The sequence below is a fragment of the Mesocricetus auratus genome, unplaced genomic scaffold (genome assembly GCF_017639785.1).
Source record: "Mesocricetus auratus isolate SY011 unplaced genomic scaffold, BCM_Maur_2.0 Super-Scaffold_100038, whole genome shotgun sequence".
Taxonomy (NCBI): Eukaryota; Metazoa; Chordata; class Mammalia; order Rodentia; family Cricetidae; genus Mesocricetus; species Mesocricetus auratus.
The window spans coordinates 56783-68926 of NW_024429216.1; the positions used below are offsets into that span (position 1 = coordinate 56783).

General features: G+C 36.7%; 1 pseudogene; it reads left to right on the forward strand.

Annotated features, from left to right (window-relative positions):
* Window positions 1-10906: 10906 nt before the first annotated feature.
* On the forward strand, window positions 10907-11836 carry LOC101825813 (annotated as a pseudogene).
* The last annotated feature ends 308 nt before the right edge of the window (window positions 11837-12144 follow it).

Genomic DNA, 12144 nt, shown 5'->3' on the forward strand with positions numbered 1-12144 from the left:
CACATAATTGCAAGAAGTGCTGAGCAGGACCAAAAATGTCATATCACATATAGGTTTCCTAATCCTTACTATGCTTAGGCATCAGGGGTGATCAGTCCCTCTATGGGTATTTTTCTTGCTCTGGGTTTTCTAGTGAATTGGAAAAGATCAATTCAGAGCTGCACTCACATGCTTGCAGCAGACTCTCCTCACTTCTGCAGGCTGCAGCAAGGAATCAAGACTTGCCTTTAAAGGTAGGTTTCAATGAGATGGCAAATGCTGGATAGAACCTCAGCAGTGAGAGGAACGGACAGCATCTATCCATGTAGGAGGGAGTCCCTAATACAGTGAGCCGGCACATTCATATGCTGAGAATTCATATCCCCTGTGGCCAACATGATGTCATAGGAGACAACCGGACCCCATAGTTTGATGGAATTGATGTCATTTAATGCAAAGCACAGACTGAGCAATCAAAAATCCTTAGTTCCATGTTGTGGGATAATCTTTTTTGTACATTGTGAAGATGTCTCTGCCAAGGGTTAGAGCTAGGGTATCCTATGTCCCCCTGAAGCTCAGAGTAGGGAACCTGAGGCCAGCGCTATCTTAGTGACATGTTGCCTTGTGACATCATTGCTGCCTCAGCCAGGATCCAACTGATAACATCCCTAGAAATGTATCTATCCTGAAGAACACATTTGAAAGTCTCGATTGGATTTGATCTGCAGAGTGACCTTCTGAGGACTTGTCTTGGTTCTGTTATTTTGGGTGTTAGTACCAAAGGGAACCCAGGGAGCTGGAAGAGAGGGATGCTTCTGAATAAGAATAAGTCATGGTGAAAAGTGGAACTCTATATGGGATGTGGATTGTTTAATCAGTTTCCCCAAATTTTACTGAATAAACCAATTAATAATGACCATTCCCTTACATAAACAAAATATCAAACCAAAACCTGTTTCCAGGAAACCAGATAAAGCGTGCTACATTTTTATAGGATCAGGCTTCGATTAATTAATACCATTTTCTCAAGTTCTTTCAAAACATAGGGAGTATATTGTTATTCTAATTTATGAACAGAGGAATTTCAGCATTTCCTATGAAAAAGAAAATTCCACATAGCATAGCTTGCTTTTGTTATGGACCATGGTTTATTCAGAGTTTTACCATGGCCATGAATCAACTGTAGTAAGAAGAGGTTTTTTATATAGGTACCTGCACCTGTAGTTATTGGGCATTAGTCTGCACCAAGAACTCTGCTAAGATGAACAAACCAGCCATTTCTCCAAGGGGATTTAAAGAAAAGTCACAGGATTACTTGTACTCTGTCTATGTATAGATAGAGGATTAGTTTAGAATACATAACTTGAAGATGTCCTGGTCATCTTTCTGAGAAGAGTAAGGAAGTTTGATTACAAAAGGCAGAAGTGATGGTCTTATGATATACTATCTTTTAAGAACAGCACGATTTATAAGATCAGTCTATTTTAAAAATAGATTGCCATGTCTGGAAAAATGGGAATCGTCTGAATTGATATAGTATATAAAATTTAAGGGCATTTAAGTTTTATATATACATGATAAGCCTAATAATTAAAACCTTAAATTATTGGAAGAGAACCTACTTCTGTAAGTATGCTAAACAAAAGTTCAGAGAATAGCATGTTCGTTCTCTTACTATGGACTCAAATGCAATAATGTTTAGCATGTGTTATACTGTGGAATTGAGGGATCTATAGGAATACACAACATGAAGAATGAACCTTTAAATATTTGGTGAGACTAATTTTCTGGACCATGCTGAATATGCAAAACCAAAAGAGTATAAGGAAAAAAATTGGAATCATGTAGAAGACAAACCTGAAATGAATTCACACAAAAGCAGTGGTTCAGGAGGTAAATGAGCAGCATGAGTTAATCCATGAATAAATGGTCCATAAGATAACTCTGAAAACAAATAGGTTGTGTTTTTTCCTCACTGAGGTTTATGCATAAGTAACTCAGACAGCATTGAGGGCTTCGTGCTTCCAGTACTCCTCATGTTTATGGACACAATAAGTCAAAGATAGAGCTACAGAAGGAGGGTATGAAATTGATTGTCCTCAGACACATTTAATTGAAAATCTTTATTTCCTAAAAATATTTAGAAGATATTGAAAGCAAAGGGAGAACAGTGATAGAAAATTTGCAAAACCAAGATAAAGTCTTGATTCAAGTTAAAGCCATTTTTGCCTACTTGGAGCTTCTAATCTCTGCTTTGTCAATGATTCAGTTATCTCCTTCCTTTAATCTACTTTTATCTCCCAGCTTGTCCATCCTCTTCCCTCTCAGCTTCTCTCCTATCTTCTCATGTTTGACTCTACTCCTCTCCTCTCATCTCTGCTTTGCTTTAATTCTCACCAAATTGCTAGTGCTACCCCGGACCAAGTTTTGGGATGCAGAATTTTCACTTTAGAGACAGGAGGCTCAGGTTCATTCTTCAAATCCAGATTTTGGGATCTGATGATTTCCTACTCTGATATCCTTTTATCAACAATCAAATTCATGGAAGTTCTGCAAACACATGTTGGTCCTCTTTCCCAAACATCAGACTTTTTATATATTTAGCCAAACAGAATATTATGGACATTGGCATAATACAATGATTGTTGCAAGCTAGTTGGAGTACATAGATAAAAGTTCAGTCACGTTTCAATAGTCTTCACTGACTTCTAGGAAACGCAGAGACCCTCACATGGCATGAATGTTTCAAAGTCTGAGGGAATGTTTTCTCAGGATGTGAATGACATGCAGTGCCCCAAGGGTCGTGGACTCTATCATGAATAATCTGTGATGTATTCCCATCACAGCAGCTATCCCGGGCCAACTAAGTGATTCCCCACAAAGGAAAAAAGTTGTTACCAGAGCAGCAAAATGAGAAAAGGAGAATAAAATACATAGTAACTGGGGGTTTGCTAGGATGAGAGAACATACAGCTTTTTATTTTATTTTAATATTTGTGAATGTTCATTGTGATGAAATTGTGTCACAATAGGACTGTTTGTTACACAAGAATATATTTCTTTTTTTATTTTAACCACACCCTGAAGTGCTCATTTCAGTGGGTTTTAGTGCATCCACAAGCTTGTATAACCATTACCACCATCTAGTTCCAGAATGTTCTATCACTGCAAAGAAAACTCCAGGACCATTGGGAGCCATGACACCTGGCTTCCCAGCCAACCCAGAAATCTACACTCTGCCCTAGATTTGCTGATGGTGGACCTTTTGATGACCGCAACCACACTGCAAGGCTACTTTCACAGAGGGGTGTGTTCACAGGTCTCTGCATCCACACTATAAATAAGAAAATGGTCCAGAGAGATGGAGTGATGATCTAAGCCAAACAACAATTCCAGGCAGGATTCTACATGGTGTTACTCCCTTTCTGTTTTAATTTTCAACTGTTTAGTTCTGAGATTTGGATTTTTTTCTAAATATATATTTTTATTTAAATTAGAAACATGAAAGCTTCACATGTCAATCCTAGCTCCCTCTCCTACCCCTCCTCCCTTGACCCTCCACCAGTCCTCCCCTAACCCCAGCCCAATCCCCACATCATTCCCCAGTGAGGGTTAGGCCCTCTTTGGGGGGATCTCCAGGGTCTGTTATTTCTCCCAGGGCAGGACAACAGCCCTTTTCCATGTATCCAGGATCAGAGAGCATCCCTCCAGTTCATTTGTATGCCATGATGAAGACTGATATACTACCCAAGGCCCCAGAGATTTCTGAGGCCTCCTCACTGACAACTGCATTCATCAAGACTGTATCAGTCCCCTGTTGGCCTCTCAGCCATCAGTCTGGGGTTCAAGAGCTCCCCCTTGTCTGGCCAGCTGTCTTTGATCTACAAGGATAAAACCAACTGGCAAACTAAGCAATAGCCGAGAGACTACATTAATATCTCCTCCCTGATGATAAGGTTGATGACTACCGTATATGCCATCCTAGAACATTCATCCAGTGACTGATGGAAGCAGACACATAACCACAGCTAAATACAAAAATATATTTTACTGAGAATATTTCCTTCATACCCTTCAGATGCCATATTCTGTTCCCACCTTAAGTCTGCACCATTTCCCTGGACAATTTTGCTTGTGTTTGTGTATATTCATAATTTTGTATCTATATAATATCTATGAACCATATAGAGGAAAAATATATGTTATTTGCTTTTCTTTTCATGTAGTAATTTTCTTTCTTTCATTTTCTTTGTGATCCAGGATCTCTCTACATTTCTCTGGCTGTTGTGGAACTCAATACTTAGGCTACCCTGGTGTTAAACTCACAGACCTGGCAGCCTTTTTGCCTGAATGCTTGGATTAAACACATATGCCACCATACTAATTCTATAGTTGGTTCATCCATGACTTGCTGTGTTCAATTATTATAATACTGCTTACATCCATTTTCTTACAAGCAACATAGTTTTGTCCTGTTAAAGGTTGAAAGGAAATCTATGGGGTATATACAAAACACTTTTTGCTGGATATTTTTCTGGCTTCTTTTCAGGCTTCTAACAGCCATGTCAAAGGAATTTGAAAATGTTTGCACTTTATGGAGGTAAATCATGTCTGATGCTGGAACCCAGAACAAGTGAGTACGCTATTTTCATTTTTTTAAGCTACAATAATTTGTAGCCATATTCTAAGTATCTATGCTTATACCCACAGAACAGTGTAGGCTTCAACCTTCATCAAAATACTATGGTTTTCAACCCATGAGGAACATTACAGCAAAATTCAACATGACAAATCTCGATAAAGTATTAACTGTTGTGTCAGCTAGTGCTACCTGATACAACTATACACTCCAAATTCATGTACAGCATGGGGTCAGAATAGAACAGACTTTTAAAGATTTCAAGACAGAAACACGAAGTTTCCTGTGAGATTTTATCTTCTAGAAATGTTGCTTCTGAAACAAGGCATGAACAAGGATGATACTGGTAGACATGATAACATGGGAAGGGAGAATCTTATGATTTGTTAACTATTGGATTCTTTAAAAGGACTTGCTTTCAAACAAAGGAACCACAAATATGGAAGGAACTAACATATGAGGGAAGAACGAACTCAGTCACAGAAAATTGCTCCTTGCATTTTCCTTCCTTCTTATGTTCTCTTCTCTCACTGTTTCTCCTTTCTCTATGTTTCCTTAATTCTTGTGGGTATAGGTATATATACATTTACAAGAGTAATTCAGTGTGATTCTTGAGTTTTTCAGCATCAGCAATGCAAATAAGGATTACACACAGAGCAGTGAACTAAAACTGCTAGGAGAAACATTGCTTAGGGTTATAAGTCAAGGAGTGTCTGATTTTAATTTGCTCAAGAAACAAAACCTACCTTACTTTTCCCTGAACATGAGCAAATGGGCTGTTTGCCTTTGCTTTATCTTCTCAGGAGAAACACAGGGGAGCAATAAATCTCTCCGCTAAAATCTTGATTTAATAAAGAAGTTTCATAATCTTTTAGTGCAGGGTTAGTTTAGATTATTTCCTTTCTGTCTGCTAGTGAAGTAAAAAACAGGCATGCGTATTTTTTCCTATCCATCTAGACAGTTATAAATCAACAATTTTGGGTTTATAGTAATTCTATGTCCTTGGATATCTGGGGAAGTCTTACATGTAATGCTTTTTCCTGGGTACTAAATACTAACCAAATGCCTGTTAATGAAGATAATTGCAGGAAAGCAGATCTCTTCAATTATATAGGAGTGTGGAAAACAGGTTTCACACATCACTAAGGAATGTAATCAATAAACTAGGACCTGTTAATTGAGAACAGATTTTACATATACCAAGGTTGGGTAGTCAGTAAACTCCAAATGCATGGGAAAACTTATTCCCAATAAAGGATCATATAGCGCTAATTTGTGGGAAGTAAATCCCAAGTTTATTGCAGAAAGGAGTAAGCTATGGGAAAAACTACAGCACGAAAAAGATAATTCATTCACAAAAGAGTAATGCCAAATACAACATTTTACTGATTTAATCCATACAAGAATCCTTATTTCTTCTCAGTTGTCTCATGTTATCATAGTTGTATAATTACTGTGTGACTTTGCAGTGTGTAGCAGTTAAACATAGGCAAAAGTCTTCAAGCAACCAATGAATATTAAGATTGGGAGAAAAACACTTCCCACAGGAGAAACCGCCCAATTAGTCATCAAAAACCAATGGGCCAGCACTGACAACTTATATATAAGAAAAATAGTGGCTGGAATAAGGAGGTCACATTTTTATATTTACAAATGCATATGTGTGTGTGTTTGTGTGTGTGTGTGTGTGTGTAAACATATAGAGAAACAGGCAATGAAGTTGATAAAATTGTCGTGTGTATATATTATAGGTTGGAGGCAATAAAGAAGAAATAGGAACCTAGTTAATTATACATAAATATAAAAAAGATGCACATACTTAAGTTTAAAATGCTATAAAATTTTTTGTACTGCAAGATACTATGAAATTGTAATATTGTGCTTTCTAATTGTGATATCATGCTTTACTTTTACTCCTAATTCATTAGATATTCTCAATTTTGTATGAATATATATTTTAACCTGACTACAAGAAAATGTGGAAGATTAGTTATTTGACAGTTAAGAAATAAATTCATCACAGTCAAAATCAATTTCAATATCCTATAATGTTTAGGGCTTCATGGTCTTTAGATGGAAAGTCTCTATTCCTGATGATACCATACACTTGAGACATAGACCATGAGGAATCCAGCCTTTGCTCAACTGTGAGCTTCATGCCTACTGGATAGCATTCATCATGCTGTAAGTAACCATAAATCTTATCTAGGTAAGAACACTGAGTGGTATAACAATAACAGGCCTGGTGCAATAACTTCATGAACTACATGAAAATAAACAAACATTCTATGATAGATATGAAAGTCCACTTTTAAAATGAAAGCTATGCATGGCACTATTCTTAGAGATAATAGCATGTGGAAAATGAGTATAGACCCTGGGAAAGAACATAATGCCATTATTCTGCTAACTGGGTAATAGTAATAAGCAGCATCCTATGATTTTATCTTCATACTTAAAAATAGTATATCTCTAAACATGCATCAGAGAAGCTTCTTTCTCCACTCTATGATGATTAACACTGAGGCCCACAATTGTCCAAGGTGCTGAGAATAAGGGGCTCTGGAAGGCTCACCTTAAAATGGAACATCTCTATCACACCTTTTCTTACAAACACTCAGGGATCAGGATGGAAGAATAGACAGAAAGTGTGTTAGAACCAGTAGGGTCAGATGATTAAAAGGAGGCAGGTTTTCATCAAAATAAGCAGGCATTTACAAACATGAATCTACTTGTTAAGATATCTATACATCTTGCACAAAATCAAGGTAGACAAATTTCAGCACAGAGCAAGGTATCAGGAACTCGAATTCCTAACTGAAGAGATGTTGTACATAGATGGCATCTGGAAGAAAAATGGATTCAACATTTAAATTGCTAACAATCCCCTTAATCTGGTACTTTCCATATTCAGACAGTAGACTCAGAATTAGTTTTGTTTTGAGCACATATTATTTAGATAGAATAGTTGTTGGGGGATATAGAAAGAAATTGGAAAGGAGAAAATGGGCTTGTAAGAATTAATTTGATTTGTGCTTGAGAAGTCAGTGAAACCTGTATCTCATGAGACACAGAAACTTTATTCCCTTCTTTTAGGAAATTGACTTCTTCTTCCATAGGAGAATTATTTTGTCTTTAATGGATCCTGAAAACTCAACGCATTCTGCTAAGACTTTGTCTCTGTAGAGCTATTCAAAGAAAACACTTAAGCATGTGTGTTAATGAGCAAGTATTTTGGTGTGCAATATACTATGGCTGTGAAGACAAATATTCATTATCAGAATTGGAAGAGTGACCTTATAGATCTGGGCAAACACATGGTATCATGCAATGGAGGTCATTGGGTCCCACTTAATTTCTATAGCATCTCTTCTTCACTAAAATGAACTCAGATAGATAGTGAAGTACTCAATTCTCAAATATGTGGTACAGATATTTCCTGGTCATTGTCATTACAGAAATCTCCAATTCCATAGCAGGTCTTTTCATGAAGAATCTTGTAGTTCTCTATCCTCATAGATGCAGTCGAGTAGGTCATTGACCTAATTTCCTAGAAATATTCTCAGTGTCATAGCATGTGATAATGACATATATGAGGACTTCTGTAAAGCATCCATGTGTTTGTTTTCATGTGTCCACTGTTGGGCTGTTTATTCAAACTCATGTAGGAGTTCCTTTATATATCATCACCACATGAAGCAGCAAAAGTATAAATAAAGAGTATATTTGAGATAATTTTCTGACCAGTATTTCCATGAATTCACGTATCAGTCATTGTCAGTGTTTACAAATATCAGAGGGTATTTTTTGAGAAAGGGATCTCAAACTGTAAATTCATGAGTTTCTTGTGCAGATGTCAGGTGCCATTCAAACAGCAAGCTTAAATCGCGCTCATTTTTGTTTATGATTTTACCTTTTAATTTTAAGTCTTAAAACTAATAACCATGCATTTCCTGGGAACTTCCAAAGATTAACATCAACTGAAACCCAATAGACACAGCAAAACCAATGAAATGTTTTTATTTATAAGAATTGTCATGGTCAGGGTGTGTCTTCACAGCAACAGAATCCATAACAAAGACAGGAGTTACTCTTAGAAAAGGAAGTATTGAACCTAGGTTAATATTTGTTCTACTGAAGCAAATGAAACCAGTTTTGCACAACATTGGTATTTATATTCAGGGGTATTACCAAGCTACAATGTTCTTGGTTTATCTAAAAACAAGCACAAGCTTGGTATTTTAATTCTTTTTGTTCATTTTATTGTCTTTTCTTTTAGTTAGCATAAAATTAGGTGTTCTTTAAGAATTTTTCATATTTAATTTTGGTTGACCCAGTCCTTCATCTTCCCATTTCTCCACTCCTATTCGAGCTTATCTTTTGCATGCTCAATGTTATCTTTCTATTCTCCTACATTGTTTTTTCCTTCCATAGCCTTGCTCGTGGAAACTCTTCTTAACTCTCTCATGGGACACATTCTAGTTACCTGGGCTCAATATGTATTCATCCTACTTAAAGACATTTATCTAACTCTCGTAACTATTAAAACTATTTGACACAGAATGAAAGCTAGTGATGTTTCTGGGACTGTTTTATCTCACTTAGTAGAAGACTTTGTATATTCTGCTGTAGCCATTCCCTAGGATGTGCTACAGTGCCAGTACATGGAGAAGGGGACACTCCTAGTATCTGTTGTTCCTAAGGTCAGAGTTCATATCTCCACTTTGTTTAGAACTATTCAAACCCCAAGATATATAATCCAGTTTGACCCAGTCCTTGATTGTTCAGGTGGCTGTCATTGCATTGCTGGATTTTTCCTAGAACTGCATAGTTGAAAATGATAATGATTCACAGCTGCTTCTGACTACTACATCAAAAAAGATCTCATCTCCTTAAAAGTATTTCAAACAACTTCTTCTAATGGAATAGAGTATGGGGTGTTGTGACTTTACTCTGACTTCACTGCATTGGTGGACTGTTTAACCCACTGTCTTTTTTTCTATCATTTCCTGTCTAATCCAATGGAGTGGTGCATGATTATCCCAGACACAATTTCAACTGAGACAAAGAGCATAACTCTAGTACTTGTCATTTATCAGATAATGTCTTTCTCCACGCCTTTTATGGCTGCATTTTCTGCCTTACTCTATTCTGCTGTATATTCTGTGAGGTTTCATCATTCAAGATGTCTCTTTCTATCTCAGAGGCCTTATACGGTGTGCACATGTGTGTGTGTGTGTGTGTGTGTATGTATTATGATTTTCATGAATGCATGTCTTAGAATGATGGAAGTTGTCAGTTAAACCATCATTATAATTCATTTTTTGTTTTTAATAACTTTTCCTGATCCAAGTCTGTTGTAGGGTAAAGTACAAAAGACTACTCAGCATGACCAAAGGTGATATTGTGAGGTTGTATTCAGTGGATTTGGTTACTACTTGGAAGAAAACACTTCTAACAGTGCAGACTAAAATTCTTACAGAGAGCTTTTAAAGGCAATCCTACTACTGCATGTGTTTCCTGATTGGAAGTTGTCACATGTGGATGTGCATTAATGCAATCCAAAACTTTAAAAGAAGCTAAAAATATGCATTTATTTGGGGCATGTTCTCTCCCCATTAGTAAAGGGTTGGGTATTTTTCCTAGGGAATTTTCATGAAGGAAATATGAAACGGAAAGTTAGTTTCAGATTAAACCAAAGATGGCTCCATGTGAGCCAAGATGAAGGAACATTTGTCATGTAAAAAGACCAAAGTTATACTCTGAGCATTATAATAAAATTGTCAATTTCTAATTGATATTTTAGTTGAGATATAAAATTATTAATATATTTAGTTTTTGTCAATATTATTTAAGTTGTTTTCTTTCACCACTCCTTGACTAGAAAATGTCAATAAATTCTGAAAATCATGCATTGTGTTTGTTCTATAGGCTCTAACATTTCATTGGTTTTCATGGGACAATAGAACATCATTGTGAATATTTTGTTTACTATGAAACATGATGGCTCTCCTTCCATCTTGTATACATTATGAGGTATTGCTCATTCTCACAATGACATATAAGGAACGTAACTCATTCTGTCAAACTGTAGGATAAGCTCTTTTTAATGGCTGGGGTTGGTCTTGAACACCTGAGCATTTGAGACCTCCTATTAAATCTCGTGTTTCAGTCTTTCAGTAGGCCTATCAGTTAAATGCTTCATAATTAACCAAAGGCCAAAAATATTTGTCTGTATTTTTTTTGCACAGAATAATATTGTATCCATATTCTGATTGAAATTGTGCCAAATCATAGAATGGATTTCTGGAATCTGGCATTCAGCTTTATGTACTTATTACACACTACAGCTGCAATTCTGGGAAATTTCTCTCTAATTTTCTACTATCTAGTTCCTTACTGCAGAGAAAACAAATTAAAGTCCACTGATTTGATTCTCATGCACCTATTGGTAGCCAATGCCTTGATCATTCTTTTTGCAGGAGTGCCACAAACAATTGCAGTTTGGGGATTTAAGAATTTCCTTAATGATTTTGGATGCAAGTTCTTGTTATACATTTAAACATTTAGTAGGAGTGTGTCCATTGGCACCACATGCTTCTTGAGTGTCTTCCAGGCTTTGACCATTAGTCCCAGGAAATCATGTTGGAAGGATCCAAAAGTCAAAGTTGAGAAGAACATTGGTTGCCACATCTCCCTCATTTGGATCCTCAACATAATGATAAATTTTATTTCTTTCACATACACATTTGTCAACCGGGATAGCACAAATATGTCAAGAAGACAAGATACTGGATACTGCTCCATTGTTGGGTGGAATGAAATTGGCTCTTCACTCTATGCATCATTGGTGGTTTGCCCTGAAATCTTTTTTTCTGTGCTCATGGCCTGGTCCACTGCTTCCATGATTGTCATACTGTATAGACACAAGCAGAGGATTCAACACATACGAAGGACTAATGGTCCCAGCAGAAACTCCGCTGAATCCATAGTCACCCAGAGCATTCTGATCCTTGTTTCTACATTTCTGGCATTTTATACCCTCTCCTCCATATTAAGAGGCTATGTTACTCTTTTATGTAATCCTAATTGGTGGCTGGTGAACATCGATCATCTGATATCTATCTGTTTTCCATCGTTTGTTCCCATTGTTCTCATGAATCACTACTCTAAAGCATCTAAGATTTGTTTGGTTTGGATAAGGACACACACAATTTAATCTCATTTTAAGTATGAAAGTGGTATGTTTTACTTGGTATTCAGTTGTTTGCTCATCAGTCACACTTAATAAAGAATGTTAAGTATGTGGCACATTGCTTTTTTAAGATCAGCAGAAATGAACATGATCATTCTGTCAGCTGGTTGAATCAGCAGCCTACATGATCAAATCCTATTGTTTGGGGCCAATTGTATGATTCAACTTGAAGCTGTGGATGCTCCCCTTTGCCCATCTGATGTGCAACTTATCCAGAAAAATGCTGTAATTGAAAATGCAATTCTTGTGGCTTTCAATCGGTCAGGTGATCT